The sequence below is a fragment of the Artibeus jamaicensis genome, unplaced genomic scaffold (assembly GCF_021234435.1).
Source record: "Artibeus jamaicensis isolate MK-2021 breed Jamaican fruit bat unplaced genomic scaffold, CSHL_Jam_final contig_485, whole genome shotgun sequence".
Classification (NCBI taxonomy): Eukaryota; Metazoa; Chordata; class Mammalia; order Chiroptera; family Phyllostomidae; genus Artibeus; species Artibeus jamaicensis.
The window spans coordinates 23601-51549 of NW_026521860.1; the positions used below are offsets into that span (position 1 = coordinate 23601).

The 27949-nt window shown below is 46.2% G+C and overlaps 1 long non-coding RNA gene across 1 annotated transcript; it reads left to right on the top strand.

Moving 5' to 3' along the window:
• The first annotated feature begins 23780 nt into the window (after positions 1-23780).
• LOC128627929 (uncharacterized) lies at positions 23781-24289 on the top strand. The gene is made up of 2 exons (XR_008392222.1): positions 23781-23917; positions 23982-24289. It is a non-coding gene; the product is annotated as an uncharacterized LOC128627929 (long non-coding RNA).
• The last annotated feature ends 3660 nt before the right edge of the window (positions 24290-27949 follow it).

Here is a 27949-nt window from a genome sequence, read left to right on the forward strand (position 1 = left end):
CAAAATACTTACCTCATTATGTTTGGTATTTATTTTAATAAGAATTTTCTCTGTCCATGTGGTAGATGTTGAATTCCTTCCATTAATCAGATTTTATGAATTTGATTGTTATCCCAGCTATTAAAATTTAGAAGGTAAGACAAAAATAATTTTTTATTCCCGCACAGTGTTGGTAAACTGGCCCTGTGGCATTCATGGCCGGGACACTAACTTCTGGAAAGTGCAGCCTCTGAGAGATCATGGACATCTCCCGGCAAGAGTAAGCATTATTATTATTTTTTGCTCTGTCAGCCTTTTTGGTCTATTTCTGCAGGGCCTGGTATCATTTAGTAGTTCTGGGAGTTATTTTCTTTCCTTGTACACTTGCATTGTCATGAAAAACTATTTCTGAGGCCAGCTTCTTGGACTTAGAAAGTCAAGAATCGGTGCTTTATTGGCTCCTGGCTCTGTTTACATTGTGAGGACTTGGTTCCACTCCTGCATCTGGCAAGTGGGGTCCGTTGTCCAGCTCCAGCTCTGGGGTCTGGCTGTGGGGTCCTGGTTCCAGATCTGGGTCCTGTCTGCTGGGTCTGTGGCCTGGGGTTGAATCTGTGTCTGTGTGTCTGGGATCTGGACTCTCTTTGGGTGCAGCTTCATGTCCTGGGTGGGTGTGCGGGTCCATTGCAGCTCTGGCTCTTAGCTCTGATGTGTGGAATCTGGCGTCCAGCATTTGCCATCAGTCCCTGGCGTCTGGGGTCTGATGTTCAGGGTCAGTGGTCTGGCCTGGGTTGTGCGGACAGTTTTGGGATTGGGGCCTGGGTCCGGGGTTCAGCTTTTGGTTCTGGGTCTGCTCTGGGGCCCAGGTTCTGGAGTCTAGGGCCTGTGTCTGACCCTAAGTCTGTTTGTGGCATCTGGTGTCTGTGAACTGATGGTCATTGGCTCCAAGTCCAAGCCAGCAGGAGTTCCAGAGTTGGGGTGTGGGGGAGAAGGAAACTCTATTTAGTGCAAATAGCTCCGTTTTGGTACTAATGGGTGTGAGTGCAGCATGGCTGTTAGGAAGCTCAGTGTTGGTCCAGGTGAATCATGAAGCAGCCCCTGTGTGGGTCAGCCCAGTGGTGCTGCTGCTTAGTTGTGAAGCGTCTTGGCTGTGAGGGCCCCTTCCCCAATGAGGCAGCCCCAGGGCAAGTTCCCCCTCAGGTTGTGCTGCCCAGCTGTGCTCTACTCATTCAGGTCTGGTCCTGTCATTTCCTCTCTGCTGGGCTGCATTTGCACACAAAGAAGCGCATTTTGGAAAAGGGGCCCCTCTGAGTGAGGAAATCAGGCTGGGAGAGCAGAGCAAAGGCCTGTGGTGATGTTACCCAGCAGTCTAGGTTATTACTGTTCTTAAATTATGCCATGTTTTCTTCTCGTACTGTCCAGACAGAATGATTTCTTTTGTGGCAGCTTGCTTGAATGATACAGAAAAATAAAAATGAATTCAAAATCCCACCCAAATAAGTAATAACTGCTATTGTTTTAAGTACATACCCTTCCAGACACCTCTCCCTGCCTATTTCCATTCTTCTACTTTCCAGGATTTAATTTATTTTTCTGGATTTGTAGTATGGGTGCAAAACGTGAATTTTCAACTGTTTTCCTCTAATGTACTAATTTTTTAAGGTTTTTAATGTATTTTAATATTATTCAGTTGAAATGACTTTTTAACTCCAATTGTGATTCACTTTGAGGGTTACTTAAAAGTGTATTTCATAACTTTTAAATGTAAGAACTTTCTAGTTACCTTTTATAACTGACGTCTAGATTAACTACAATGAGAGCAAGAAACATACTTGATATAATTTCAATCCTTTAAATTTTTTGGAAACTTGCTTCATTACAATATGTTCAGTGTAAAAAATGTTCCAAGCAGATGCATCTCTGCTGCCATGCCGTGGCCGTTTTGGGAATAACACCTTAGGGCAGGTCGGCAGGAAAAGTTGTGTGTAGTCGGTTGGTTATTTGTGAATGTTGAATCCAGTTTGCTGCTCATGGTGTTTCTTACATCCTCACTGAATTTTGTGAGGTGATCTCTTGTTTCTGAAAGAGGTATGCTGTATCTCTGATGACAGAGGTTTGTTAAATCAATTATGAAAGTTTATCTTTGTGTCTCTGTTCTATATAATTTAAGTTTATGACATTGTTTATGAATTTGGATCTTCCTGGTCAATTAAACTCATGGATATGAAGTGCTTTTCATCTCTAGTCATGCTTGTTACCGTGAATTCCACTGCATGTTAATATGTAATTTTCATGTGGTTTATGTTTGCATAGTAGAAGGTGGGGCAAAAGTAGGTTTAGAGTTCTGAATACGAGAAACAAAGTTTATTGTTGTCCTGTTACTTGCTAATTATGGAATTATTTTCCATGTGAACAAGTGTAAAGCTGACTTTGCACTATCTTATGTATCTTTTCCCATTCTTTCACTTTCGTTGTTTTTTCACCCCATGTTTTAAGTAATTCATATTTTCTCCCTGTTTGTGTCTTGTTCTTTTATTCTCTGAACTTTTTCAGAGTATTGTTTAATTTTATAAAGTATACATTATTAATGTATTTCTTCATTAGACTACAAGTCCACAAGTATACCGGATTCTTGGCTGGTTTTGTTTAAATGGGCCACTAAAAGTCAAACCTACAGATGCGGGGCGGGGCCTAAGGTCAGAGGCAGGACTGGGCTGGAGGTGAGAGGGGGGCCAGGCCACACAGGTTTGTGTGGGACTTTGGTAAATGGATGTACAAAGATAGTCATTTTTTAACCCTGAAACAGTTTTTTAACCCTGAAACAATATTTTTCATTTGTTAAAGTTTCTGTTATTGAGCAGCAATTTCCAGTTTCGTTCATATAAATCCTGTACATTGTTATGTTTATACCCAGGTTTTTATTTTACCTGTTTTGTTGTTATTGAGTATTTTTAAAAATTATATATTTAATATACTATGTCTATATATTTATTTCTGCATGTTATTTTCCCATCACTGCACTAAATTCTATTTGTGGTACTTTTCTGTTGATTCTCATGAGTTATGAAGGTAAACATGCTCTCATGCAATAATGATCCTTACATGGTTGTAGGTGTATGTGACCTGGAAATAGTTAAAGCTTGAAAGAAAACAAGAAGTGAGGTAATGTGAAGAGCTAGAAAAATTGTCTTTGTTAGTCATAAACACATTAATGACTAAATAAAATAGTAACATCCTTCCTAGCACTTTAAATGAGTTTAGGGCCTGGAAGCACGGTGTTCCAGAAATGAGAAGTATTTTGTGACAGGCAATGTGCCCCAGGTAAGTCATCTGAGGAACACAGAAGGTAGCAAATGTGCACATTTTCAAAGAAGAAAACTTGAGATGGTCAAATCCGGAATTTAACAGAGTACGATTCTTTGTTCTAAGTGACACCACGAATCAGTTATTAAAGTGACTTATGAGCAATGGAAAGAAGCAGGATCCTCAGATGATTGTGTTTAATCACAGTGTGATCTGGTCTCCTAAGTGGACACTTCCTTTGCCTCCTGACCTATTGCCCAGGACACTTCTCCCCAATGTTGGCAAGATGGCTGGCATTTTTTGTTCTTTAAGTTTCAGCTTCAGGCGTTCTATTCCAAGAATTGCAGCATTTCAGATCCAGGATGTAAAAGGACATGCTGTTTGCATTCTAATAGACTTTTCAGGATACAGAGCAGGGTTTTTCATTCTCAGCACTATGGACCTTTTGGGCCAAAGAATTCATTCTCCTGGGGGATTGTTCTCTGCTTTGTAGGTGCTTATTAGCATCCAGTACCTCTATTCACCATCCACACCCTCACTTCCTTTCCCCTCAGGACAATCTGAAATGACTCAGTAGGTTGCCTGAAGTCCCCTTGGGGGCAAAAATCACCTCTGGTTGATAAACAGTTTGAAGCTTTTATCATTTTTGAAACCAGAAAGATCTTGGTCTGGCATGCAGTATTTTTATTATTTTGCTATGTAAATTATTTTGCACTCTGACTGATTTATTTTGTGAAGGTATTTAGAAGTGTATTTTAAAACATGTAAATATAAGGGCGCTGTAGTTACCTTGTGACTGGCTTTCAGATTAATGGCAAAGAGAGCAATAAACATAGTTTGTGAGACATTTGTTGAAACCTGTTTTTTATAGATAAATGTAGTCATTTTAAAAAAAGCTCCAAGTGTGCTTGAAAAACAACTTACTTTGTTGCTGCTTACTTAAACTGAAGGGAGAAGCCCTAGGAGACCTTTGCTCACCTAAGACCCCAGGCACCATAGGAGAACGATAAGGCCGTCTGGGAAAAACAAATAGCCGGATAGTCAGTAGGACTGGGACTAGCACCCCCGCAGATAGATTTTCCCCCCAATTTTCACATTTAGCCTTTGTACTCTGCTTCTGCCCCATAGATAGAACTAATTATCGCATTCTGCTTCTGTATCCCGCTTTGCCACGTAGACAGGAAGACCCCTAGGCTATATAACCCCCAAGAATCCTTTGTTCGGGGCTCAGAATTTGGAGACTAACTCCTCTGGGCCCGTGTATGTTAATAATAAACCTCGTACTCCAGAATCCCTCGGTGTCTGGTTGCTTCATTTTCCTATAATATTTGGTTCCCTGACCAGGAAGCGACCTCATACAAATTCGGGCTGTCTTGCCGACAACTGGATGAGCGGGGAGGCAGCCGGAGGACCAATTGGGGAAGTGGGGGTGCACGTGCCCTGAGATTTCTCAGGCCCCGTCCGGTTGGGGCGACGGCCGCCAGTCTGCACTCCAGGCGGGAAGCCAGGGTTTTGGACTACGACCTGACAGAAGGCGCCAGATTGGTGAGTGCCCCGGGGACTTGACCCGAGACCAGAAAGAGGCTGATCACCTCAAATTAGAACTTTGGGTCGGATTCTTGCTGAGTCCGACCGCTTGACCCTTACTCAGGGAGGGATTGCTTAAACTCGGAGTGCTTGAGTGTGAAAGTGTGTGTGACTGTGTTTGTGGCTCCATGCGCTGGTCCTTGACCAGAGGCTTCCTTGACTCCCGAAAACGGAGCTGCAGGGCCCCCACCTTCAGAGGCTGGCAGGACCTCTGCCCCACCTCCACTAGTGACTGCAGCCTCAGTAAACCACCCCAATGGGTGAAGGGTAGCTTTGTGGTGCCTCCGCACCCACAAGTAGGAAGGGGCCTTGGGGGCTTCCGGGGTTCCTGAAACCGGAGTCCTAGGACCTTTGCAGGTAGGCAGAACCAGAGTCGGGGCACTGCTATTTTAGGTAAAATAGATGAGCCACGTGAGTGCCCCACCTGGAGGACAGAGCATTCATGGGCGTCACCATCTTAGAACTGGCTAAGGCTTCTTTTCAGATTATGAGCTGTATGCTGCTGCTATGTGGACACTGCAGCAGTCAGGTTCTCTGTGCAACTGGTTCTGACAGGAATACCTCTAGTTTTGAAGGTCATGAACTGAGGTCCAAGGCTGACCATCTGATTTATAGGGTGTTTGCAAGGTCTAAGCTTCAGAAATGTGGAAAATGTCCCTGCAAATCTAGAGACTTTTAGTAGAAGATGCCTATAGTGCTAGGGACTTTTAGCTGCCAGATACTGAGTTTAAGTAGAGTCCTTCCCAGTGTGGGAAAGGAACAGGGATTAAAAGTGAATTATGGATAAATCTGGATAGGTAAAAAGGCTATAGAAGGTTTGTAAATATTGCAGAAAGTCTGTGGGAAGCTATAAAAATAAATGGAGATGTGAAAGTTTTAGAAAGAAATTATGTGGTGTTAGTGATAGAAGCTGTAAGGCATGGAGATGCATCTTGATAGGTATTAGAAGGAGAAAGGTTTTCCTTCAAGCTTTGTGGGTTTTTTTTCTCCCTACCTGATCCCTCCAGAATTTGGCATTCTGAAGGATTAAATGATAATGTAAGGTTTCTTTGCTTAAAACCAATAAGACCAGTCATTAATAGTAGTTTTGTTAACCAGGACTTTGACTGGAATGTCACGCCTGAAGGAGGCATGTATGGGTTCTGGTCATTACCAGAAAGCTCAGAGGAACTGGGATTGACCTGTGAAGCTAGCGAAAGCCCACAAGAAAAGCCCGGTACTTTGGTTAGTTGTGTGGTTCCAGCCAGCCTTTCCAGGGAAGGGATGAAGGTTGCTTTCCTGAAAGATCGCTAAAAAGGAACCTGTAGGTACAATAGAGGCTCATAGATTTGAGTGAAATGACTGGTACCGGCAAAGCCAGATGGCAGATGTGTGGCTCTGCTTCTGTGCCCCGAGGGGCAGACTGAGAAGTCAATCTGAAGGTTCCCTGTGTGAGTTCCAGCAAAGCATACTTAAGGATCAGAAGTGATCCAGGCTGCTCTTGGTGTGTTTATGCAAATGAACAGTCAAAATCAAAAGCAGGACCCAAAGTAGTCCCTGTAATAACAGTGAGGGTGATCTTAAGGAGAAAAATTATAGTTCAAGGAAAAATCACTATATTCAGTATTGGAAATCAGAATGGCGCAGCTAACTGCCTTAAAAGTTTATTTTCATTTAAGAGTTGAAACCAGGGTTGTGATGTCACCAGAGATGTACAATATACAAGTGCAAAGGACCTGTCACATTGCCACAGTAAATGTCATTGCAAGAAAGGCCTTGCAATAGAATGTCACCCCAAAAGACAAAGCGTCTCATAGGCACAGAGACTGGTTTGGGGATTATTATATGAATTAACCTGTATATTCTGTTTTCATAGGGCGTATGCCTATGCCTATGAGTAATTAGTTACAATATAGGCCTCGCTTAAGGAACCCATCTTTGTCATCATCCCCTAAGACTCAACGGTTTGATTAAACTAAGTAACTAAGTTGTTAAAGAGTTAGGGCAATCTGTAGGCTTCACTTTAGAACTGATTTTCCCCTTTCTGCCTTGATAGCTTGGACAGAAAGGGCTCAGAAATCTGAAAGGAGGGAAATCCTAATGTATTCCCCTCAGCCTGAGTAAAGTATAGTAGGCCCCAAGAGTCTTGGATAGGTGTAGCATGCCTTGTACACCTTCCTCCAGATAAGCCATTCTTTACTGAAGTCCCTGCCTTTGTCATTTAATAGTTATAATTTAATTGTAGTTCCAATTTCTTGCCTAATCTGTCACCTCCAGAATGCAACCTGACCAGGATGCCAACAGTCCAGTAATGGCAGCCTTTGGACACCAAGCCTGCGACTTCCAGGTGACAGCCAACTGACCAGGACCCTGTAAGGTCTTTCCTCTTACAGGAAGGGCTCTCTCTGTGCTGCACCCCCCCCCTTTTCAGGGCACCCCTGACCCAGGGGTAGGTAGGACAGCATCCATTTCCAGCTTGAAGCAGTTACAACAAGATGAGACCTTTGTCCATTTTCCTTTTTTATAATTATGAAGTAGGTATAAATCTAAAAGGAAGAATATTGATACAAGGCCCATCCAAGGGGGGCCCCCAGAAAGGATTTAGGATAAAGTCCCAAGTTCAGGGTGTCCACGAAATATTGAGGTATCCTCACCACCCCCAGGGGGACAGGGACGAATAGAGCAGGGCCATTGAGGGCTGTTTTGCATAGCAACGGTTTTACAGCTGACCTCTAGAGTAATTATTTGACAACTATAGCCTTTAACTAGTTTCGTAGATATGTTAAATAGTGTAGCCAGGCTTAGAGCTGGGGAATAAAGTCACTTACCCAGGATGTAGCTAAGGAGCAGAACCCCTGAGGGGGGGGGCTGTGTAAGAGCTTAGAAAAGATCAACTCCAGGCCCTGAGGGGATAACTGCCCAGGTGAGAGAGCGCCGCACAGTTTGGGGCAGAGTGACGACCCCTACAGTCATTTGGTGAAAGAGCCATGCGGCTTCAGTGGGGTAAGGTCCCCCTTTGGCTGTGTAGCCTAGAAGGCAAGAGAGACTTTGACTAGAACTTAGTACAAAAAAAAGACCTCTTGCCAGTGGACTGTGAGGGAATGCCACATAACTTTAGATTGGCCAAAGATCCTGCCTGATGCAGCTGATGGTGACAGCAGCCTGAGACACAGATGTGTGCTCTTTCCTAGTGCAGGGCCCAGAGTTGGAACAGTACAAGTAAAGAACAAAGACATAAAAGTATTTTAAGTTAAAAAAGAGAAGAAAAAACTTAGTTTCTGACTGCTCTTTTACAATAATAGAACTAGAATTATAAGTAATAGTAAAAGAAATACCTAGTCTTTACACCATCTGTATTCTTTTTATTCCAAATCTTTGTTTGCTTTATTAGAACCATATAAGTAGTTCTACAGAGAAGTATATAATAGTCCAAAGAAAAAGAAAAGTCATTCATAAAATCCATACTTAATTAAGAAAGAGAAAGAAACAAAAAAACCTCATTGATACTCTAAATCTGATAAAAGGGGGGACTTGTTTATTCTTACAAAAATATATATTATGCTTAAACAAGCAACCAGTGCTGTTTAGCATAAAAAGGGGGAATGATATGGGAAACTTTGAAAAACCTCTGTTTAACCTTTATTTGCCCAGGCCCCAGGCGCCCTGGGGAGAATGATGGGGCTGTCTAGGATAAGTAAACAACAGTGCATTAGCTAGGACTGAGATTAACACCCCTGCTGTTAAAACTGACCCTCAGGTTTGGCCTTTGTCCTCTGCCTCTGCCCCTTAGCTAGAACTAACTTCCGCATTCCGCTTCTGTATCACGCCTTGTCACGTAGACAAGAAGACCCTGTAAACTATAAAAACCCCAGGAATCCTTTGTTCATTGCTCAGAATTTGGAGGCTGACTCCTCTGAGCCCATGCATGTAAAAGAAATAAACCTCGTACTCCAAAATCCCTCGGTGTTTGGTCGCTTCATTTCCCACAACAACATAACACACATTTATTGCTTCCTTTGCTCTAATCTGGAAACCAGGTAACTGGGCAGTTCTTACATTTAGACATTTTTAAATACACTTCTAAATACCGTGGCCATCAACAGTCATTGACATTCCACCAGAACCAACCACTTTTCTTGTTGACCAGAACTGAAGCGTTATTTCAAAATGAACAAGAGATGGCAGAAGACAATCAAGCTTGGAACTGGTTTTTTGTTTCGTTTTGTTTTGTTTTCATTGACCATATTATACTATGGCGCAAGTTTTTTGTAAAAAAATCAGATTCTTTGAGGTTCTGGCCAAGATGGAGATATAGCTAGAAAATCTTCACTTCCTCGCACAACCAAAAGGAGGATAACGACCAATGTACAATCAGTAAACAACCAGAACTGCCTGAAAAGCAAACTGCATGGCATTCTGACAACCAAAGAACTAAGGAAACAGTCAACCAGACCAACCAGACTGGTGCGCCCAAACAAAAAAAATATGGCCCAAATGAAAAAACAGAGCAAAACTTCAGAAAAGGAGCTAAGTAATGAGATAGTCAACTCATCTGTGGGAGAGTTCAAAGCTTTGGTAATCAAAATGCTCATAGAACTGATGGAGCTTGGTCACAAAATGAAAGAACAAATGAAGACTACCCAAAGTGAAATAAAGGAAAATATTCAGGGAACCAACAGTGAAATGAAGGAAGTCAGGACTCGAATCAACTATTTGGAACTTCCGAAATGAACCACCATGTGAGTTACAAAATAATTTGAACTGAAAGATGCTAACATACTATACACTCAAACTTAAAAACAAAAGCTGCCCCTCTGAAGACAGGGGTTAGTCACAAAACCTCTAATTTGTACAAGAGTTGCACCCATTTTAGGAACTGAAAATAGTAAATGAAGCCGAGACACACTGGAGGGAACATGAGCACAGACATGTCCAGAAGGGCACACACATGAAATGACAGTGATGTTATTTTATTTTATTCTGTTCTATTTTATTTTATTTTATTCTATTTCTGGATGGAGGATTTGAATAAATTGTATTTTCCCCTTATTTAAGAAAGCTACAACAGACAAAGAAAATTAACCTGCACACCACTCACAAGGTAACTGGACAGTGCTGACATTTAGATGCTTTGGAATGCACTTGGAAACACCACTACCCTCAAAAGCCATTGATATTGCACTACAATTAACCACCTTTCCTGCTGAACTGCACTAAGGTGTCATTCCCCAAAATAGCCACAAGGTGGCAGCAGAGACCGACACTTGGAACTTAGGTCCCACAAATGGCTCAGCTGAAAGGTTCCTTCACTTTTTACTGTGAGATGCGATGGCAGGCACACTTTTCATTTTACCTCAAACACGGTGACTGCACAAGGTCGTCACCGTTCTCTTCCACTGCCTTCTGCCACCTTTCAGGTAATTTCACCATTACATTGTCCCACGACTTTGTCACTCAGAGCGATGTCTCCAAACACCCCCCCCCAATCTTTCTTTGCCTTACACTTGCACCTTTCTTTCTTTTTTTTTAGGTTTTATTTATTTATTTATCCTTAGAGGGGAAGGAAAGAGGGAGAGAAACATCATTGTATGGTTGCTTTTCGTGCATTCGCTGATGGGAAATAGCCTGCAGGGAACCGACCTGCAACCCAGGCATGTGCCCTGAGTGGGAATCAAACCGTGAGCCTCTGGTTCAGAGGCCTGTGCTCAATCCACTGAGCTACACCAGCCAGGGCTGGACCTTTCTTGAAATGACAAAGCCTAAGGGGCTGAAAACGTTGCTTATGTTCTTCCATCTTCAGAGTGAAAATGGCCACACACACATTCTCCAGTTGTGATGAGATTTCTTTAACGCAAGCTGGTATGACCGCTGTCACGATGCATTCTAACAAAACAGGTCCGAATGATGTAAAGGCAAGTGTGTGAGACCAGAGCCAGGTGATGGGCTGGGGTGTGGTGGTGGGAGAGGATGGGGGGCTGAACTGACATTTTTACCAGCACCATTTAAAGCAAGTTTCAACCAGCATCGCAGCCTCGAAATCCTATACAAAATGTTTTTGCCCTCATTGCACTGAAGCAGCATTCACTGAGAATAGATGACTAGAAAGTTCTGTTGTTTGGGACTTCTGAAATAAACTCCTAAAGAACCTCTGAAGTAAACTGCCATTGGCATTACAAAGTAACTGGACCTGAGTGATGATAAAGGTGCTCCGTAACAAAACTTGACAAAGAAATCTTCGCCCTTACATGCACAGCTTAGACAAAGAAGCTGGAAATGCACATGTTTTGCGCCCATACCAGGAACCTAAAATAGTAGATAAATCCAGGGAAAGGGAAGAAACGAACCCGCGGACACGTCCTAAAGGGAAGATACAGACAATGATGGCGCTGGTACTTTACTTTGCTTTTTTTGTGTCTCTTGTAGCAGCATTATATATAAATTTTACCTCCACATTGTTTTAGGAAGCTGCAACAGACAAAGCAAATTACAAACGACTTTCAGGCACACTTGGCACTTGAAAACACCTGCCCGTATTGTGCTACAAAGCCACTTCCAATAAACGTCCCATAAAAAACGCTTATTCCTCCATTGGCCATTACTCTGGAGACTAGTCAGAAGATAACTGTATAGTGCTGACATTTAGATGTTTTCCAATGCACTTGTAAATACCACTGCCATCAAAAGTCATTGATATTTCCCTGGAATCAACCACTTTTCCTGCTGACCTAAACTAACACGTCATTCCCAAAATGTCCACGAGATGGCAGCAGAGACCGATGCTTGGAACACATACTGTCCTGTGGGCTTGGCCACAAGGTTCCTTCACGTTTTCCAGTAAAATTCAATGACAGGCACATTTTTTCATTATCCTCAACAATGTGAGTGGTCCATGATTTCATCACTTACTTCCATTGTCCTCTGCTATCATTCAGCCCACTTCACCATTCCATCTGCCCACAACATTGTTATCTTTCTGAGCACAGAACTCTTCCAGGTGCCTTTTGTAGTCTTCAACGGACCAGAAATTTTTCTCCATTAAGAGAATTTAGGAAAGTCTGTTGAAATACCTGGCAGTCGGAGGATACAACGTCTTATGTGTACTGTGAATGAATCAGGACAGCCGCGCCAGGCTGAAACAGTTTTCCCCTGGTCACTAAAGAGGAAGGTGTTCTCTCACCTTTTCCTGATGGACGATTGATTACACATCTTCTGCTGACAGATTCAGGACTCTTCCCCTGGGGCAGTGAGTTCCACTGGTCCAATGGGGAGCAGAACTTTGGAAGTAAACACTTGGTATACGGCAAGGAGCTCCTAGTACAGGACTCCCTAATGATCCCACCATGTCCAGAGCATCACCTTCTTTGGGTGCAGAACACACTTCGGAGTGGCTGGTGGCCCTGATGAAGGGCACTCCCTTCGTGTTCTCACGATCTCTCCCACTCCACATTAGTGTCAGATATCAACGATTCACCCCCTGTCCACGATGTCTTGGAAACACAACATTTTTCTCACATATGAGCAGACAATTTGATGTGGAAATGTGGTCAGGCAGGGATCCTTCCTCCTCCCCCCTTAACTTCTGTGAACCCAAACATCAAAGCAATGAATGTAACCAGACTGGTGGAAATGAGTTTTGACACTTGCTTAGGGGTTTTTGGGTATGTCACCTGTCTCCCGCATGGCATAATGTGGTCTCTCCTTGATGAACGTCTGGACTGGTTGGCTATCGACTGTGACTGGTCCATCCGACGGGTGGGGAAACCTCACACAAAAATCTCCAACGAGAAACTTCGCGAACCACTTTTGACATGTTCAAGCCATCATAACACCTCCTCTTGCATGGCACAAATCTGGTATTTCATTCCATTGACACTTAACTCTCTTGATATGCCACAGTGTAATATCCTGAAAATATTACTTCTATTCATCCATCTTCAATATGAAAATGGCCACACACTCAACACTTCTGATTAGTTGTTTTTAATGCACACTGATAGGACATCCGTCATGATACAGTTTAACCAAAGGGTTTCAAATAAAGTTAAAGACAAATACGTGAACCTGAGTCCACATGATGGGAGAGTGAACATGGGTGAGGGACTGAACTGACTTTTCAGCCAACCCAGGATAAAGCAGGCTTCAACCAGCATTGCAGGGTGAAAATCATACACAGTGTGTTTTTTGCTCTCATAGCACTTAAGCTAGAATTCACTGAAAGTGGGTGACCAGAAAGTTCTGTTGTTTGGTATTCATGAAACAGAAACCTAAATAATTTCCAAAGTGAACCACCCTTTGAGATACAAAATAACTTTAGCTGAAATATGCTTAACACACTACATGCCAAAACTTAAGAAAGAAATTTTCACCCAGAAATACGCATGTCAGAAACAGAAACTGGAAATGTACCAGTTTTTGTACCCGTGAGGAAACTAAAATAGTAAAAGATCCAGACAAAAAAGAGAAAGAAATGAAGAGCCCCAAGGCATATCCCTAAGGCCACATACACAAAACAATGACACTTTTGTTTTCTTTATGTATTTTATTTTCTATTTTACACCATGGTAGAGGATACTGAATAAACTTTACTTGTATCACTGCTTAAGGAAGCTGAAAGAGACAAATCAAAATACGAAAGATTTCCAAGCACGCCTGCAACTCGTCAAAGCTTGACTTTATTACACTACAAAGCCAGATTCAAGAAACGTCACATAAAATGCATTCATCGCTCCCCTTTTCCCTTAACCTGCAAACCAGTCACCAGGTAATTGGACGGTGCTGATATCTAGACATTTTATAATGGTTTTGTAAATACCACTGCCATCAAAAGAGCCATTGATATTCCAGTGGAATCAACCACTTTTTCTTGCTGACCTGAACTGAGGTGTCATTCTCAAGAATGACCACGAGGTGGCAGCAAAGACCGACAGTTGGAAACTCACTGTTACTGTTGGCTTCACAAAAAGGTTCCTTTGCTTTTTACCGGTACGATGAACTTCAAACAGTAAAGTCAATCTAGGCAAAGCTGAGAAAATGAGCCCATCAACATGTCTGTGGGGGCACGTACATAAAATGAGGGGGCTTGTGCTTTATTTTCTTTTAACTCTTGGTGGAGAATTTCAAATAAAATTTACCTCTGTGTTGTTTAAGAAAGCTGCAACAAAGCAAATGACAATTTTCAAGCACACCTGGAAATTGTAGAAACCCGACTCTATCACACTACACAACCAGATCCAAGATATGTCACATAAAACATGCTAATTGCTCTCCCGGCTGTTAATCTGGAAACCAGTGACAAGGTAGATGGACAGCCCTGACATTTAGACATTTTCAAATGCACTTGTAAAAGCCCCTGCGATCAAGCCCTGGTTTTTGTGGCTCAGTAGATTGAGCGCTGGCCTGCAAACCAGAAGGTCACTGGTTCGATTCCCAGCCAGGACATATGCCTGGGTTGTGGACCAGGTCCCGAACTGGAGGCATGTGAGAGGCAACCGATCAATGTTTCTCTCTCATACATTGATGTGTCTCTCCCTCTCTTTCTCCCTCCTGTCCTCTCTCTCTAAAAAAAGTAAAAAATAAATAAAATCTATAACAAGATACTTCAAAAACAGAAACAAAAACAAAACCGCCACCAATCAACCACTTTTACTACTGACCTGTACTGAGGCGTCATTCCCCAAAATGGCCAGGAGATGGCAGCAGAGACCGACATTTGGAACACATGGAACTACTGGCTTGGCAGAAAAGTTAGGTCACTTTTTAGCATCAGGTGCCATGACAGGCACGCTTTCCATTTTCCCCCAGCAACATGACTGAACAACGACTGGACAACATAGTCACCACTTTGTTCCTGCTACTTTTCAGGCAACTTCACCATTCCATTAATCCCACAACATTGTTCTCTTTCAGAGCAGAGAACTCTTCCAGGTGCCTTCTTCAGTCTTCCAGGGAATAAAAATTTCTCTCCATTAAGACAAATTCAGAAAGACCGAAGTAATTGGCCACGTGAAGGTGCAAGGTCTGGTGAGCACTGTGCATGAATCAGGACTGTGCAGCCAGGCTGGAACCTTTTTTTCACTGGTCACCAAAGAGAAACATGCATTCTCACCTTATCATGAAGCTTCTGCTGACAAATTCCAGACTCATTCCCTCAGGCGGTGCTTTCAGTTGGTCTTGTTGTAGGCAACAGATGAGTCAATGCACGCTCTCGGAGACGAAAATAGGTTTCAAAGATTTCTAGTTTTATTGATTACAAAATAATAGTCCAATTATAAATTTGGTGGCCAAGCTTTACCTGCGCAGGGGCGAGCTTTCCAGATGTGAACGGAGTCACATTAGCTTTTAAAGCTACAGATGGAAGTCGCGCGTGGCTCACAGACTACGGGGTTTTTATAGGGCAGAGCAAGCGAATGCGGGCTTACAGAAGCAGATGTGGCAGTTAGCTATTAGCCAGGTTGCTAAGTTAAAAAAACGGCGAAAGTCTCTAATTGGTGGGTGGGAGCTGGGGGGTGTCTTCTGGCGGGCCTTGGTCAGTTACCTTATTTGGCTAGGAATTTTAACCCCAGCCGTTCCCTGACATTTATTTATTACCCAGTCTCAGGAACTGCAGATGCCTAACGGCTGTTTGTATGTTTCTACTACTAATGGCTATTACATTCCCCCCTCCGGTTAGGTAGCAGTTAAACCATTGACTGCCGGTCATCTTGAGGCAGGATAGTATATGGTTGGGACAATACCATAAGCTTGATGGCATCAATCCTGTCCCTGATGAATGCAAAAATCTTATTCAAGATCCAGGGTCCTGCAGTCAGGGCAAGCAATAGGATAAGTATAGGGCCAGCTAATGCGGAAATAAGCGTGGTCAGCCAAGGGGAAGCTTTTAAACAGAGAGGCATACCATGAAGAGGTCTGTTCCTCTTGTTCTCTTTCTTTTAGTCTCTTGGTTAGCATCTTTATGCTTTCTCTGATTACCCCGAATGGTTGGCATAAAAACAGCACTCTTCCCCTAAGGCTGCACATAATCCTCCTTGTTGAAGGAACACAAGATCAAGCCCCCTTCGGTTCTGAAGTGCTACCTCAGCTAAGGAGTCTACTTGGCGTTCTAGGTACATTACTTGTTCCTGGAGCAGGGAGACGTCTTTAGAGAATGTCTGTGATAACTGTCTAAGGCTATCCTCCCCATGGATTAGTGCCCCCGCTCCAACAGCTGCTGATCCAATTATACCAATAGTGGCAGCTATGGGTATGAGCAATGGAGTCCGCTTGACTCTGGAAGGGGGTCGTAGTACAAAGTCGGGATCCCCTCCATACAGGTATACTTGGGGAATAATATACGCACTAACACAAAGTTCTGGGTTAGTAGGAACTAGACATTTAAAAATACCTTGGGTACATATAAACCATAGCCCTTCTGGGGCTCTTGTTACAGTCAATGTTCCTGGGGTCTTTGGTATGTATACTAGGTTGAGACAGTAATCTGCATAACTTGAATTGTTAAGGGTGAAATTAGCTAACAAGTAACAGGTTCCCTGTCCATGAAACTCTGCTAATGTGATGGTACCTTCAAATTCACATTGTTCAAGACCTTCCACCTGTCTTTTCCCTGGGGGAAGGCACATTGTGATGGGAGTGTTATTTCCCCCTGCGGAGGAGTTAACCCCCAGGCCAACATAGAATGGGGGCCTTGGGCTAAGGCATAGCCAACAAGACTCAGTAACATTTGGCATAGTATAGTTAAAATAAGGAAAGACTTGTTCCAAGAGGCTTAGGGCCGACTCTCCTTGATGATGAGGCCTGCCTACTAGGGGTGGTGGGCTTCGGAGGAATGGCCTAGGGTTCTCCTATTCCTCTGTAGGCTGCGCTGGGGCCTCAGTTGCCCTGGGAGGGGGTCTGGTTCCTTTTGGGTCAGGAGAGCACGTAGCTGCTAGGCTTACAGTAGGTTTGGGCAGGCGAGGTGGCAATCTGCCTACTGCTCCTCTCAGGATGGGCCTTCCCCTGGTGGGTAATCTCTTTACAGTAAATAGAGTTCCTGGGTCATCCCCGTGATATAGGCGGAGGCCCCAGGTTCGCCCTTTAGCCCATTCGGGGTCTCTAGGGTTTAAAACAGTTATGACAGTTGGGTTACAATTGTTTGTGGCGCAGTTCCGATTCCATCTTTCACCCTTAGGAGGGTGATAGCTTTATCTCTTCCCCGCTCCGAGGCTCCACCCATCGGAGAGGGTCTCACAACCCCATGCTTTACAGTAGAAGTCCCCAAGAGCGCTGCCACACGTCTCCTCCTTCCCTGCTGGGGATTCTGGGCAAGCGTAAACCGGGGTTCGGAAGAGGGCTTTATTCTAAGCCATCTTCTCCCCACCCTTTTCATATGAGATTCCCTAATCCTTGTTTGTATGGGTCTATTCTGTTCATTCCGGGAACATCACAAAGTGTGTTACCAAAAAACTGGGAGAAATCTGCACTTAGAGTCACTGGGCCTGTGTCCCAAGTAAAATTAGTGGCAATGACTGTGCCATCTGCTGTTCTTATGAGTACCCACTCCTGCTGTTCTAGGCCTTGGCTCAGAGCTTTCCCGTGGTTCATGGACAGAGTTACTATAATCAGGAACAACCTTACTGTTTTAGGAACTTTAGGCTCAGCGGTCGCTCGGGATCTCTGCTGACTCGCCATGTGCCTCGATGTTCCCTAGGAGGCTGAGCTGGCTTTGTGTGTGACAGGTGAATCCAGTAGGGTTTCTCTGCGACTCGCACTGCAGAGAGGGTGCTGAGCAGGACCTGGAAGGGGCCGACCCACCGTGGCTCCAGGTTTCCTCGCCGGTGGTTGAGGATCCACACCCACTGGCCTGGTTCAGGAGGAGTAGGCCACTGGGTCGTTTCAGCTGGGGGCTGATGTCGTAGGACTCGTATCTCCCTGTCGCACCTGCTGCAAGGCCTGGAGGGACTTAAGGAAGTTATAATTTGTGCTGGCTATTTCTTCACTGGAAAGTTTGGGAATAATGGGGACAGGTTGCCCAAACATGATTTCATATGGGGTCCAAGACCCCACGTAAGGGGTACACCTTACCCGGAATAAGGCAAAAGGAAGAAGCTCGACCCAGTTTTCGCCAGTCTCTTCCTTTAATTTAATAATAGTCTCTTTTAGAGTTCTGTTCATTCTTTCTACTTGTCCTGAACTCTGGGGTCTATAAACACAATGGAGCTTCCATTCAATCATTAATTTGCTGGCCAATTCTTGGGAGACCTTTGAGACAAAGGCCGGGCCATTATCTGAGCCAATAGCTAATGGAAGCCCATATCTGGGGATAATTTCTCTCAGGAGTAGTTTGCATACAATGGAAGCGGTCTCCCCCTTAGTGGGGAAGGCTTCAGTCCAACCTGAGTAAGTGTCTACTAATACTAAGAGATACTTATACCCAGATTTTCCTGGTCCCATTTCGGTGAAATCTACTTCCCATAGCTCACCTGGACTCTTACCTCGGTACCTCACCAGGGGGAGGATACTTCTTATTCTGGGCATTTACCTTAGCGCATGTCTGACATCTAGTGGTTATTGACTGAACTGTATCTCTTAACTTTGACCCTGTATAATATTTCTTTATTAACTGTTCTAATCTGGTCTGGCCGAGGTGTGTGCTCGCATGCAACTCTTGGGCTATTGTTCTTAAGACCCCTTGGGGAAGGAAAATCTTGGAGTCAGGTAGTACAATTTTCCCTTTAGAGTTTTTAACCCCCCCTGCCTTTAGACCAACTTGCTCTTCCTCGGGGGTGTAGATAAGTTTTGGGGGGATTTCGAGGCGTGGAATGAGTGGAAGAACAACTACTTCTCCCTCAGCAGCTTTCCGAGCAGCGGCGTCAGCTAATTCGTTTCCCCTGATGATGGGTGACTCACCTTTCTGATGCTCTCGGCAATGTATTATGGCTACCTTAGCGGGGAGCCATATAGCTTCCAAGAGGGCCAGGATCTCTTCCTTGTTCTTAACTTCCTTCCCACCGGCAGTGAGGAGGCCACGCTCTTTGTAAATGGCTCCGTGGATGTGAGCGGTGGCGAAAGCATACCTGCTGTCGGTGTAGATATTAGCGGTCTTACCTTCTGCTAGACGCAGAGCCTGGATTAGGCCAATCAGTTCAGCTCGCTGGGCTGAAGTTCCAGCTGGCAACGCCTTCTGCCAGATCACCTTCGTCTCAGTGGTGACTGCCGCCCCTGCTAGTCGCCGCCCTTCCCGCATGAAGCTGCTTCCATCAGTAAAAAGAACTAAATCAGGCTTGTCATAGGCCTGGTCCCGTAAATCGGGTCGGGAACCAGTGATAGAGTCTAATACCCATGTGCAGTTATGGGTTATAGCTGCGTCTGGTAAGGGCAACAAGGTCGCAGGGTTCAGGGTGGTTGTTTTGACGAACTGCACAGCTGGAGGATTTAGGAGCTGAGCTTGATACTGAGTCAGTCGGGCATTCGAAAGCCATCTGTCTGGGGGTGCCCGTAAGACCTGCTCTAGATAGTGCTCTCCAATTACCTGAATGTCTTGGCCTAAGGTGAGCTTGCTTGCTTCTTTGACTAACACAGAGGTGGCCGCTAAGGCCCCTCAGACATGCTGGCCAGCCAGAAGCTACAGGGTCAAGTCTCCTTGATAGGTAGGCTACAGGTCTTCTCCATGGACCGAGCTCTTGGCACAGCACCCCTAATGCAGTTCCTTCTTTCTCGGCTATGAATAGTTGAAATGGCTTAGATAGGTCCGGCAGCGCTAGTGCCGGGGCCGCACGAGGGCCTCCTTCAGGGCCTGGAAGGCCCTTCTTGCCTCGCTAGTCCATTCAAACTTTTCTTCCTTTCCCCGAGTTAGCTGGTGCAGTGGTCGGGCCAACTCTGCAAAACCTAGGATCCAAAGCCGACAGTATCCTACTGCTCCGAGAAACTCCCGTACCTGTCTCTTGGTGGTAGGTTCTGGGATTTGTAGGACTGTTTGAATCCTCTGATTGGATAAGGTTCTTTGCCCATTCTGCAGGTTATACCCCAGGTAACTTACGGTTTGAGTCACAATCTGGGCTTTCTTGGCTGACACACGGTATCCCATCTTCTCTAGGTCTCGGAGTAGGTCCTTAGTAGCAGCCTCGCACTTCTCCGCACTCCTCTCCGCAATGAGGATGTCATCCACATACTGCAGGAGTACTGTCGTGGGGTGGGAGATGCAGAAGGCCTGCAAGTCCTTACCTAGGGCCTCACTGAAAATGGTAGGTGAGTTCTTAAACCCTTGTGGTAGGCGCGTCCAGGTGTACTGGCCTACTAACCCATTTTCAGGATCATTCCACTCAAAGGCAAAGATCTCTTGGCTTTGACGGGCTAGCGGTATGCAAAAGAAGGCGTCCTTTAAATCTAGTACCGAGTAATGAGTATGAGTCGGGGGCAAAGAACTCAGCAGGGTATATGGGTTGGGCACCGTGGGATGTATAGTCTCTACCCGCATATTTACTTCCCTCAGATCTTGAACTGGCCGGTAATCCGCCGTCCCAGGCTTTTGTACTGGTAACAAGGGAGTATTCCAGGCTGACTGACACTCCCGTAGAATACCTGCTTTTAGAAGTCGCTTAAGGTGTTGGGCGATCCCCCTGCCGTGCTCGGCTGGGTACTGGGTACTGTCTCACCCGAATAGGGCTGGCAGTGCTTTTTAGCTGGACTAGCACTGGAGGTTGGTGGAGTGCTAGGCCTGGTGGATTAGTCTCTGCCCAGACTCCGGGAATCTCAGAGAGGAGGGTTTCTGGTACTCCTTTCTCCTCCTTACCTTCCTGGAGGGTTGCCAGCAGGTATTCTTCTGAGAGTGGCACAGTTACCTCTACCCGGGCAGGTCCTGGAGTATTGGTCCCTGGCACCTCAGTCTGTTTGAAAGTGATGGTGGCCTGAAGTTTCTGCAATAAATCTCTCCCGAGCAGTGGGTAGGGACAATCCGGAACCACTAGGAATGAATGGGTTATGGTGCCCAGCCCCAAGTCTGTGACCCTTGCAGTAGTCCATGGGTAAGATTCCTCTCTGCCAGTAGCCCCTATGATCTTGGTAGTTGTCTTTTGTGCCTTTCCTTGTGGTTGCTTTAAGACTGAAAAAGTGGCCCCCGTGTCTACTAGGAAATTTATTGGCTTCCCTTCGACGTTCAGAGTGACCATGGGCTCCTGGGGGCCAACTGGTATAGAGCCCCGGCCCCGTCAGTCTAAAGTCTGAAGCAGGACGGGGGTCCTTTCCTCTAACACGGGTGGCCTGGCTCTGCGTTTAGGGCAATCTCGTTTCCAATGTCCTATTTCCTTGCAGTAGGCACATTGATCTTTGTTTAAGGGGCCCGCCGTTGCTGGGCTCCATCCCTACCTTTCTCCCTCCGGCCAGGTTTCTGAGCTGCTATGAGGATCTTGGCTACTTCCTTTGCTCTACCTATCTCGGGGTCATCTCTGTTCACATAAACTTTCTGAGCAATTTCTAACAGCTTGCTTAGGTTTTCTTCTTCAAAACCTTCAATCTTCTGTAGTTTCTTCCTAATATCTGACGTCGCCTGTGTGACAAAGGCAATATTGACAAGCCTGCGATTTTCTGGCGCTTGGGGGTCTAGGGGGTATACACCCGGTAAGCCTCTAGAAGCCTCTCTAAATATGCTGCTGGGGATTCCTCTCTCCCTTGGGTGACCTCACTTACCTTACTGAAATTGGTTGGCTTTCTGGCTGCTGCTTGTACCCCCCTCAGGAGAGCTCAGCGATACTGGAGTAGAGCTTCCCTCCCCGCACTTGAATTTGGGTCCCAGTCCAGAGGCTGGTTGGGGAGTATATCCCCAACCCCCCTCCGGCTTCCTCCCAGCCCTCCTTCTTCTTCCCTTACGGCCTTTTCGGCCTCTCGAAGGATTCTCTCTCTCTCTTCAGAGGTGAAGAGAGTTTGGAGTATCTGTTGGCAGTCATCCCACGTAGGCTGGTGGGTCCTAAAAACGGTCTCTAGAAGGGAGATTAAGCCCTGGGGCTTTTCAGAGAACGGGGGATTCTGAAGTTTCCAATTATATAAATCACTGGTAGAAAAAGGGACATAAACTAGACGAGGGGGATGAAAGGCCGGGGCATCAGGGCCCGGCGGCACCTCCCGGAGGGGCAAGATGTTGGCCCCTCCCACTGAGGGGTTCACTACCCCCGGCCCGGGAAGCGGGACGCCTGATATGGGAAACTTTGAAAAACCTCTGTTTAACCTTTATTTGCCCAGGCCCCAGGCGCCCTGGGGAGAATGATGGGGCTGTCTAGGATAAGTAAACAACAGTGCATTAGCTAGGACTGAGATTAACACCCCTGCTGTTAAAACTGACCCTCAGGTTTGGCCTTTGTCCTCTGCTTCTGCCCCTTAGCTAGAACTAATTGCCGCATTCCACTTCTGTATCCCGCCTTGCCACGTAGACAAGAAGACCCTGTAAACTATAAAAACCCCAGGAATCCTTTGTTCATTGCTCAGAATTTGGAAATGATTCCTCTGGGCCCGTGCACGTTAAACAATAAACCTCGTACTCCAAAATCCCTCGGTGTTTGGTCGCTTCATTTCCCACAACACGCCGACCCCTCCCACTGAGGGGCTCATCGCCCCCGGCCCGGAAGCAGGACGCCGACCCCTCCCACTGGGGGGTGGGGCGCCCCGTATAGGGTTCCCCTCCTTGTACCTCCTTGTGTGCGGGGGGACTCATCAACTCCTCCCCGTGGTGGAGTCGGGTTGCCGGGTAGGATTGTACGGAGGCGGGGCAGTTGGGGCTAGTAGAGAATCCTCTGGCTGCTCTGGCAGTACCGGATATAGACGGGGCTTCCTTTGTTCCTGCTCTTGGGGAGGAGTTTTCTCTCCGGGATTTACTCGGGGCTGCCTTTGTTTCTGCTCCTTGAGAGGAGTTTTTCTCCCCCCTCCTGGCCTTTGTCTAGCAGCTACACAGACGCTCTGCCGCATCCTATTTCTGCCTGACTGACAACAGCGTATGTACCTCGGTCGTTCGGTAGCTATATCTACCCATACATCTATATAAATCATCTGATCTGGATGGGGCACTCTGTAAACCACCCCTTGAACGGCATAGAGAAGGGGAAGGTTAAAAGTCCCTTCAGAGGGCCATCCTACGTCAAAGGCTGGCCATTCTAACTCACTGAAGGTCCGGAGAGTCTCAGGATCTGGAGGTGGCCCGCCGTACCCTCGGGCCCGCTTCTGAAAATCAGAAAAATTATTCAGAAGGCATTCTAATGCATTACTCGGTGCTGAGCCTCCTTGTCCCATCTTTGATTTCCGACGCGAGACGTCAAGAGTCTCGAGACCTAGTAGTGATATGAGAAACTTTGAAAAACCTCTGTTTAACCTTTATTTGCCCAGGCCCCAGGCGCCCTGGGGAGAATGATGGGGCTGTCTAGGATAAGTAAACAACAGTGCATTAGCTAGGACTGAGATTAACACCCCTGTTCTGTGTCCTTGGAGCCCTGAACTGATAGGAGCCTTTGAACCCTGCCCCGTACTTATCGCATCTGCTTCTGCCCCGAACCTTTCCTTGAGCCCCCCTAGAAACTAACTTCCGCATTCCGCTTCTGTATCCCGCCTTGCCACGTAGACAAGAAGACCCTAATCTATAAAAACCCCAGGAATCCTTTGTTCATTGCTCAGAATTTGGAAATGACTCCTCTGAGCCCATGCATGTAAAATAAACCTCGTACTCCAAAATCCCTCGGTGTTTGGTCGCTTCATTTCCCACAACATTTGGTTCCCTGACCGGGAAGTCGCGACCTCACACTAATTCAGGCCTTTTGTCACCGTCTGGAAACGCCGGGAGGCGGCCGCAGGACCAACTGGGGAAAGCGGGGGTGCACGTGCCCTGAGATTTCTTAGGCCCCGTCCGGTTGGGGCGGCGGCCGCTGACCCGCACGGCCAGGCGGGAAGTGAGGGATCTTGGACTACGACTTGTTAAGGCCTTGATTGGAGGCGCCAAAACTTGGTGAGTGCCCCGGGGACTTGTCCCGAGACTGGAAGAGGCTGATCACCTCTCATTGGAACCTTGGGTTGGATGCATTCCGACCACTCGAACCCTTCTCGGGGGGTTTTGTCCTGAGTTTAGGTGGGATCCATACCGGGTTCCACAACTTGACCCCGTACTCAGGGGGGTATTGTCCTGAGTTTAGGTGGGATCCATACCGGGTTCCACAACTTGACCCCGTACTCAGGGGGGTATTGTTTAAACTCGGAGTGCTTGAGCGTGAAAGTGTGCGAGACTGTGTTTGTGGCTCCACGGGCTGGTCCTACGGAGCAAGAGTGGGTCCCAACCTGCGGTTCCTGTGTCAGGTCATACGGCATAACGGTTGGCAGCTAACCCCGAATTCTGCTGGGGCAACCTTAGCCAAGACCGACTTCGTCCCGCGAGGGAGCAGGCCAGGCGGACGAGCGAATCTACCCCACCCTTTGTGTGTCCACGTCGTGTGGGGCTCGGCAGGTATGAGTGAAAGAGCTGAAGTTGTGTGAGAACCGCGGTTCGCCTGTGTGAGAGGAGAAACTGTATCTGTGCAGTCTTTGTTTGTCACGGCTATGTCATTGTCTGTGAGTTTCTATGTCTAATTTGTAGAGAAAAAAAAAAAAAAACGCGCGCCAGCTGGGTCCGCAGGTGCCGGAGCCGAGGAATCTGACTGGTTGAAACAAAGCAGCACGGAGGCCGCGCCGGTGTTGACGAGATGAGTATTCTGTCCCCAGAGTTCTCCCAGTCGGCAATGCTGGGACCCTCGCTCGCTGATTGGAAAAGCGCGCACACTTCTCGCGTCCCCGCACCCCCTTCTCTTCCCCTTATCGGCACCCCAGGTGGCGGGGCGGGGGCGGGAGGCTGTCTCCTCAGGACAGACGGGATTGCCGAGGTGCTGGGTCGCTCCTCCGAGCGATCGCTTCCCCCTCCCCAGCCCCGGAGACAGGGTCGGAGGGCGGGAGCCAGGGGCCTGGCGGCTGGGGGGGCAGGACAGGCAGTCCCCAGTGTGCAACGGGCTGGTCGAACTGTCTAGCCTAGAGCAGGAGGTTTCCCTGCTAGCGGGAGACCTGGATTTTCTTTGGGAGTGCTATACTGTAAACCCCCTCCCCGTCCGTGCTGACTTCGGTGGCTGGCAGCCCTTCCCCCACAGGCTACTGCGGGGGAGATTTGGAAGGCTGACTAGGGCGGCAGCCCCGCTGGCTGTTTCCTAGCAACGGGTAGGGTTTCAGCCAGTGGGCGGGGCTGATGGCAGGCACTGAAGTGAGTTTTCTGCTGCCGCAGCTTGAGGCGTGAGGAATTTTAAGTTCTAAAATGTTTGCCAGTGAGGACCTTGTAATTCGACTGGTCTGGCAATTGTGAGACGAGCTCATCATACTTTAAAAGAGTCTTGAGCCTTTCCTCCCCGAGAGTGATTTATTGGCCATTTTAACTCTTAGCTCGGAGAGGGGAGTGTGCTGTTTGCCTTTCTGAATGACCTTTAGCCATCCAGATTTCTCCAAGCTGTGTGGAATTCCAACCAGCGCCCCTGGAGTGGTCACCTAAGAGAGACTTTTAAAGAGACTAAATTAATGCTGCAAACAAGCAAGAGTGTTTTCAGATTCTTCATGCTGAAAGTAACTTTGTAAAGTCTGTGCTAATTCTTCCAAAATTGAAATGTAACCAAACCTGTTACTTTTATGTATCCCATGTGTTTATATGATTTTTCAACTGACTAGATTTAAGAATTTGAGCTGTAACAACCCAGAAATGCCTTAATTAATTCCTGTTTGTACTCTATAATGTATATAGAAATTGTTCCTTGTAATTGCATTCGAGAATAACAAATAGCAGATTTCACAGGCCTATTTTGATTTGATTTTATAAACAAGAGTAAAGAGATATTGCTAACCGCTCTGATTGAACGTACCGCTGCCCTTAGGGTCTGGGGGCGGGAGACGACCTCTGGAGTGCAAGACTCCCTGGTGGCAGGCACTGCCTTGGGTTTCTCTCCCTGCCCCCCAGAGCTTGGTCAGAAGTCGGCAGCGGGTGGGACTCCCCCCAGCTTTGACAAAGCCCTGAGTCCCCGTATATTCTGGGAGAAGCGCTTTCTGACTTTGATCTCCTTAGGCCTGAATGCCTACTGGGGAGAGGTGCAACTCCCATGCCTTGCTAGAATTAGGAAAAATTTGGCGTCACAAAGGCTTGCTAATGAACCTGTGAAGTCTGCTAAGAGTGCTTTCATTCATATGATAAGAGTCCGAGGGGTCCTAGTGTGTGGGAGGCTTAGATGGAGCCGCTGGGACGGCGGATGGGCTGCCTCTGGATTGGGAGCAGGCTTGGGACCTCGTTTGCCCCTTCCCTCTGGTGCCCCTCGGTTGTCCCTGCTCCCCTGCACACTGGCTCGGCCACTGGGGCATGCTCTGAGCTAATTCCTGTCATCTGTCTATGTAGGGGAGCTGACCTGGGTGTCCTGGCTTCCCATGACTTTGGCATGGACTGCCCTGGTTGTGGATAGGTTCGGGGTTCCCTCCGGGGGGGCCGGCCGGCTCCGAAGGTCGGCCATTCTGGGGTACAAAACGTTTCTAGCTGCAGCAGTCAGGTTCTCTGTGTAACTGGTTCTGATAGGAATCGCTTTAGTTTTGGAAGTCATCAACTGAGATCCAAGAGTGACCACCTGATGTATAGGGTATGGTATTTGCAAGGTCTAGGCTTCAGAAGGTTTGAAAGGAATGTGCCTGCAAATCTAGAGACTTTTAGTAAAAGATACCTGAAGTACTAGGGATTTTTAGCTGCCGCATACTGAGTTTAAGCAGTGAGTTTAACTACAGCCTTTCCCAGTGTGGGAAAGAAACCAAGATTAAAAGAAAGTGATAGTTAGATCTAAATGAGCAGAAATATGTACAGAGGATATGAAAGTTTTAAACCTGGAGTAAAGGAAACCTCAACTACTTGTTTTCTAATTTCATGGGAAAAGCAAATTTCTCACATGTGGTTCTGTTTCTAATCAGAAACCTGTGTTTTAAGACCTATTGAAGGTCACCTGAAGACCTAAGGAAGGTCACTGTAACCGGTTGGGGAGAATGCTTTTGCCACCTGGGACCCAGGAGGGTCATTTGGGGCTGATAAGTGTTTCAGCCTGAGGCAAAGAGCATGTCTCTGCCATGAGACCGGATTGGAAGAGAGCAAGTCTCTGCCATTGGTTGCTTCTGATCAGAAACCCTGTGTACCTGAAGACCGAGGAAAGGTCACCTGTAGCCGGTTGGGGAGAAGGCCTTTGCCACTCGGGACCCAGGAAGGGTCAATTGTAGCTGATGAGTGTTTCAGCCTGAGGCAAAGCAGCATGTCTCTGCCAAGAGACCGGGCCTGAAGGAGCATGTCTCTGTGAGGCACCAGTGGAAGCACTGGTGCAAGAGAATGTCTCTACCTGTATTGTTTCAGAACTCTGTGTTTTAGGATTTTGCTCTGTATCTACTCTGAAAAAAAAATTGAGGATTCCAAGAAAGGTTGAAACTTCATACTCTGTAAAAAAAAAAAAGTGAACAAAAGAACGTATAAGATATAAAAATGAAGAAGTATATAAAAGGATATAGAAGTTTTTGAATATTGCTGAAGGGCTATGAGAAGCTATGAAGATAGAAGAGGGTGTATAAAAGGTTGTAGAAGTTTGCAAAAGTTTGGAAAGGAATTATATAAAGTTAGTAATAAAAGGTATAAAGCATAGAAATACAATCTTAGTAAATATCAGAAGGGAAAAAGATTTTCCATTATGCTTTATATTTTTCTCCCTACCTGAACCCTTCAGAAATTGGCATTCTGAAGGAATAATGACACTATAAGGTTTCTTTGCATAAGACCAGTAAGACCAACCATTAATAGTAGTTTTGTTAACCAGGACTTTGACTGGAATGTCACGCCTGAAGAAGGCATATAGGTTCTGGTCATTACCAGAAAGCTCAGAGGAACTAGGATTGACCTGTGAAGCTAGTGAAAGCCCACAAGAAAAGCCTGGTACTTTGGTTAGTTGTGTGGTTCGTGCCAGTCTTTCCAGGGGAGGAATGAAGGTTGCTTTCCTGAAAGATGGCTGAAAAGGAACCTGTAAGCACAATGGACGCTCAAGGATTTGAGTGAAACAACTGGTACAGGCAAGGCCAGATGTGTGGC